Below are 6,323 nucleotides of genomic sequence, written 5' to 3'. Positions count from 1 at the left end.
GGGAGGGGCCAGTCTGGGCCTCTGGAGGCTGGAACCGTGTCTGGGAGAGACTGGAACCGTGTCTGGGAGAGACTGGAACCGTGTCTGGGAGAGACTGGAACCCTGTCTGGGAGAGGCTGGCCTTAGCGCGGCCTTACACGCGAAGATCAGCAAACCGGGCCACAGCGGTGACGAGGACGGAGCGCGTGCGCGTCTGGCGCCGCGTTAACCGCGGGGCGCGGGCACTGTCGCTGCCATCTGGGGCCTCGATGGAAAAGAGAAGCTGCGGGTGGGAGGCCGGGTCTTCCCGGGCGTCGCCTGCGCCCTGCCGCACCCCCGTGACCCGGTGCTGCCAGGACGGAGCTGGATCGTCCCCTGGGCTCTGCCGGCTGCCGGGGGGACCGAGCACCAGCCCCGAACAGCGCCGTGGGTCCCGGGCCCCCGACCGTCTGGATGTCACATCTCCCGGGCCCGTCCTCCAGAGGCGAGTCCGTAGGTCTGAGAGGAACCCAGAAAGTCGCTTTTCTCACCACCTGCCCGGTGACTGAGGGAGGTGGTGTGTGGACGCGGGAACGCGCCCCGCTGATGGGGGGAGCCGGCTCCCCGCGCCAGACGCCAGACGCCGAGGGGCGCGACGCCGTAGAGCTGCGGGGCCGGCGCCTCCAGCTCGGCCGCAAACTCCGCCTTCTGGCCGCCCGGGCTTTCTTCTCTCGGGGCGCCTGGTGTTGCTGGGGTGACAAGCGGAGGTCCAGCGACCAGTGGTGGACGAGCTGGTTTTCACTCTGTGCCAAATACCTAGAAATAGATAGTTCTGCTCTCTCTGGACACCGGAGTAAAGGACATCGCTGCAGACGTAAAGCAAAGGGACAGTGCCCAAGAGCCACAGCAAGGGGACTCGCGGGGAGCCTGGCTTCTGATTCCTGCGCCGGGGAGGGCTGTCAGACCCCGGAGACGCGGAGGAAACGGCCTGGCAGTGCCCGTCGTGGTCACCCCTTTGCTTTCACAGAATCGTGGGAGATCAAGGCCCTGAACGCACACGTGGCCAGGGCTGCAGGTGGCCGGGGAAGAAATGAGTTACGGAATCGTTAATACGCGGTTGGGTCCCGGGTGATCGTCATTCTTGCGGTCACTGAACGAAACTGGCATAGACAGGAGGGTCGGAAGCGTGGACTTGCGCTCTCGTGTCCAGCGGTCACTCAGGTGTGGGCTGCCTGCCTTCATCGGGGCTCCGGGGAAGAGGGGCCCCCCCAGCTTCAGTTTCCTCGTTGGCGACATGGGGCAAAGGTCACCGTTTCCTTCCCGCTGGGTCGTCCGGGAGAAACGGCGCGTCCTGCCTGGCACACACCCAGCGCTTGATAAATGTTCGCTGTTAATACCTCGAGATGGTGCGACCCATTTGGAGAAGTCCCAGGACGTCCGTCCATCCACGTCCTGTGAATGGGAAGCTATCATCTTTAGGCTAAAAAAAGAACCATTTTCTTTTTCTTTTTGGCTTGGTTTTTCCTATAAAAACAAACAAAAAAAACCTCAAAAAAACTCTCCCAAAATGTAAACAAGCAACTGAACCAAAGGAAATTTACAGCTGCGGGGAGTCACCAAAAACATGGCCTCCCCCAGGGCGGGGTGGATGCTTGTGGCTCCACCAATGGCCCCGGAACCTCCCACCGGTGCCCCCGAGACCCTGCCACCCTGCCACGCGATGCGGCCAGGTCTCCCTCCGGGCATCTGCAGCGAGGGCCATGGGGGCGGTTCCCGCTGGCCGCTGCCCAGTCTGAGGCCTGTGACCAGGTGACTGCTTTTTTTCCACATGGAAAAGCCGCATCTGGTGGGAGAGGCCGCAGCCGCGGAATCCCGTGCTGCTCGTGACCGTCAGCAGCATTTCCTGCTTCGCTTCCCCAGGGATGGACCCCTGGAAGGCGCTGGCCCTACGGAAAGCTTGAAAGCCCCGCCGACGTGAGGAAAATTTTCCCCGACTGCCAGTCACCTCCGGTTGGGAAGCGCTGGGAGTGTGGGTGCTGCTGGTTCGTCTGGGGCCTTGGCTCGGGGGGCGAACAGGAAGCGCGGCCCAGTCAGAGAATCTGCTCGAAAATCCTGAGGGTTTTCACAAGCTGCGTGATCCTGAGACGCTTCTTTTTTTCCAGCCTCCACGTTTTCATATGTGAAGCGAGGTAGCAAACTCTGTAACAGGTGAAGAATAAAACTGATAAATGTGCCGTTTTCTTGTGCAACGCTTGTTGCATAAATTAAATATGAGTTATGTGGGCAAGGAAGGGCTGACGTGTCAACATGGTCAAGATTTCAAAGGGACCGCGAAACCATAAGAACAGACCTTTGCAACGTTTGTAAGCATGGCTGCAGTGCTTGCTGTTTATTCGATAACGTAGCGTGGCACCAGCAACGCCATCGGCGTGACATTGCACGAGGAGTTAGACGACTTCCTCGTGACTTCCAGGAAAGTCTCTGAAACCTCAGATGCCTGTTACCTTCTCAGAATGACTTCGCCCACACAAGCTATCGTGGATGGCACGATGGGCATCAGGAGGAAAACAGAAACTCTGAGACTCTAAGGATGAAAGATCGGGCCAATGACAGCCACGCACAGCCCAGACCTAGAGGCCGGGGGCCGGGTGAGGTCCCGTGGACCTAGAGCTCGTTGCCAGCTGACATAGCATTGCCACTGTGTTGGGTAGCAGCCAACAAGCCTCCGAATCCTTTCGCGGGGGACGTATGAAGTGTGGGGTGGACCCTGCCATCCAGGCCGTCTTGGGTTAGGCTGTACTCTGGGGCGTGTGGCACGTCTGCCCAGTCCCGCGTGCCTCTGCTGTGCACCCCGGTCTCAAAGTGAGGGGTCCCAAATGTCCCAGGGGTGACCTTCTACATCATGGAACTGAGAAAGGACCCAAACGGGGGACTGAGAACACAGCATCCCGGAGCGAGTTGTCTGTCGGGGTGGCAGCGGGTGGGTGCAGTGGGGGTGACGGCCCGTCCCTCGGGCGGGGTGGCGACCTCCCTGAGATCACTGCGCACGTCACACACCTGTTTTACTACGAAGCGTGGAAGCAGTGACCTGGGGAAACCTCCAGCCCGGCAGTTTTCCGCTCTGGCACTGAGGCGAGGTGCCAGCGGTCAGTCACGGGCTGACTGGGCTGAGGTTCACCTAGTTTTGTTTTAGGAAATGACCTTGACCTCGGTTTTTTTCCTCCCCCAAGAGGCAACAAGCCACCCACACCATGCTCTCTGACGGAGCGAGCGGGGAGCCGGTGGGGACTCCCGCTTCTCACGGTGCTTGTCCATCTCCGCCGAGTCGCAGCAGGTGGGGTCCCTGCCCCCCCTGCCCCGCGCTCTGGCAGCCCCAGCGAGGGGCCTCTGGGCTCACAAGTGACCACCACCCTGCACACCTGCCTGGCCCTGGCCACCCTCTGTCCCTTCCCTCTCATCCTGTGTTCTTGCCCTCCTGGTGGGGGAGAGGCGAGGCCGCAGGCTCCTGGGCGGGGCTGGGCTGGGCCACCCGTGGGCTCCAGCCCTTCCTCTGCTGAGGCCGCGGTGGCAGCCCGGACGGGGCCCACCGGGGAGAGCGCACGTCAGTGGTCCAGGCCGGCAGGAAGTTCTCTCAGCCACGCGGCCCGCATTTCCTTTTCCTCAATTACATCCCACTGCTCCAGCTGAACCTCACAGACGTCGCTGGCCCAGCCTGGCCTCATACATCGGTGCCGCTGTGCACTGTCCTTGGGCCGTCTGCACCATGCACGCTCAAACACACACTCACACTCACAGTATTACACACGCATACTGACACACATGCTCACACACACAACGTCCCCTGGAGGTGCTGCTGGCCCATCAGACGCCTCCCCTCCACTCCTGGGAATGGACGTCTCGGACACGCCTCACTTGGGGACCAACGGCAGGTCCGAGGCGGGGAGAGGAGGTGTCTGTGGGTCTTTGTCTCTGCATCCTTCTCACCAGCCGTGTGGGAGCCCTGTGGAGGCATCACGGTCGCCGTAGCAAACTCTGTGTAGCATGGACGTAGTGCGTGGATGCTCCTGTTTTGAGGCTGATCATATTGCAGACATTTGTTTATTCGCTGTTGTCCCCAGTTCGCTCTCAGGTCCCCTGGCTGGGAGCTGCTTGCTGTCCTCGCAGCCGGTCATCGCCCCGAGCCTGGGACACGGCAGGCTCAGGAGATGCCTGCCACGTGCATGGCGGTCCGAGGCCTGGTGCTGTGTCGGGCACGCCACACGCCGTGCAGGGCGGTGTTCACCCTGACCGGGCAGCAGGGGTGCAGCAGGCGCCAGGGGACCCGACACAAGGTGGCTCTGAAGGCCAGGCGCACAAGCTTGGCAGCCTCGCCCCGCCTGGTCCTCCCCTCAACAGGACCAGGTCCGTGGGGCTTGTCGGGGACCCAGGATACTGACTGCCCTCTGGCCCGAGGTGCCCCCAATGGCACGCTCACCCCTCGAGTCACCTCTGATGCTCGCTCCAGTCGGCCTCTGGTTCCAGGAGCACATGGGCGTGGGAAGACATTCATACCCCTCTGAGACGTGCGATGACCCTCCCCCTGAGAAGAGCTTTCCCCCAGCTTACTGAGGCGTCACCAACAAATAATGATCGCATGCCAGCGGAGTGCAGTGTGGCACCTTGCTATCCATCCGCGTGCTCTGCGAAATGATTACCACGGTGACACTAAGTAACGCGTCCGTGGAGACCTTTGCGGGGCTGGCGTGGTGAGACCATAAGATCTACGTTCTCAGTGAGTTTCCAGTGCACAGCAGTGTGATTAACAGCGGTCACCTCGCTATCCATTGGATCCTCAGAACACGTCCGTCCTGTCACTGGACATTCACGCCCTTCGACCCACAGCTCCCCGTTTCTCCAGCCCCCTGCCTGGCACCACCGGTCTCTCTGCTCAGCGGGTTCGACTTGTTTCGGTTCCGCCCGTAAGTGAGATCGTACAGTGTCCGTCTTCCCAGGTCTGGCTTGTTTCACCTGGAGGGTTTAAGACGCCATCGGTCCCAGCTGGCACTTTGGCTCACGGTGTGGGCTCAGGGCTGGGCCCTGCAGGAACGGGCGGTGGCGGGAGGAAGGCCGCAGCTCCCCGTCCCCCTCCCCCTGGCCAGTCCCTTCAGAGCAGGGAGAGTTTGAGTTTTTGTCCTGACCTACTGCCACCAAGTCGCGTGACATCTAGTGTTAGTCGCCGTCTCTAAGACTCAAGTTCCTTCCGAGGAAAATGACAGGAACATCGCGGTTCTATTGACGGATTGGATTCGGGAATGTGAGTGTAAATTAGACGATGTGTTGTAAGCAATGGTGTTGGCTTAAAAAGTACATGATTATGACAATAATAAAGATTATTTCTTAGCCTTCCTGGTGACACGAACATTTTTTCTTCTTTTGAAATTAGAAGTCAGACAAAAAGAATATGACCTGCTCTAACGGCTGATATTTCTTCGAAAATGTTTTGCTCAAATACACGTAACATGAACTTTACTCTTTTAACCGTGTTTAAAATGACAGTTCAGGGCCACGGAGGACAGTCCAGTGGCTCTGCATGCGTCATCGCCATCCGGAAGAAATCCGTGCCAGCCAAGGGAGGAGATTTGATTGTTCCGGTCTCCCCCTCCTCAGGGAGTGATGACCTCTCCACCTGAGGTCAAGCCCCAGCCCCCGTGGTGACACGAGTGTTCCCTTTCTCCACACAGCAGGGCCACGCGACCGGCTTTGTCTCCCAATTCCCCGTTTCCCGAGACCACGTGACCGAGCTCGCAGAAGACTTCGCAGAGACAGCGCTGCCGCTGGCCACTTGGTCTGGGGGCACGAGGCAGGCGGGCACGAGGGGCTGTCGGGGTGCCCGGGAGGTCTCAGAGCTGTGCTGACACCTGCTCCGGACGCCTCCTGCGTTCTCAGCTTCCGCCAGCGCCTGCCTTAACTGCTCAGCGCAGGTGCGGGTCTGCTGCTTCTCCAGTTTTTCTGGCGGATACCATTCTCGCTAGATCTGCCACAGTCCCGCTAAGGCGGGGCCGTTCCGTTCCGCGAGGCTCGGACCTCCGCCGTGGGGTGGGTGGCGGGGAGGGGGTTTGGGCTGGGTTTTGTGAGAGACCAAAGGCCCGTTTGTGTGGCTCTGTGACAGGGGTCCCAGGCACCACGGAGGCCTGTACGTTGGGGACGTGGGGGGAAGGTCATTCTCACCTGCAGAGAGTGAGACCCACAGGTTAGAGACCCACGCACACAACCCACGGAGTGTCCAGTCGTCCTGTGTGCTGAATCAGGGTCAGGGACGCTGGGTACCGCCGTGTAACTGGATTTCGCAACGAGCATCTGCCTGGGGGGCGACACGCGCTAACCCC

The sequence above is a fragment of the Pteropus alecto genome, unplaced genomic scaffold, assembly GCF_000325575.1.
Source record: "Pteropus alecto unplaced genomic scaffold, ASM32557v1 scaffold35, whole genome shotgun sequence".
Lineage (NCBI taxonomy): Eukaryota > Metazoa > Chordata > Mammalia > Chiroptera > Pteropodidae > Pteropus > Pteropus alecto.
This window is presented reverse-complemented; position numbering follows the sequence as displayed.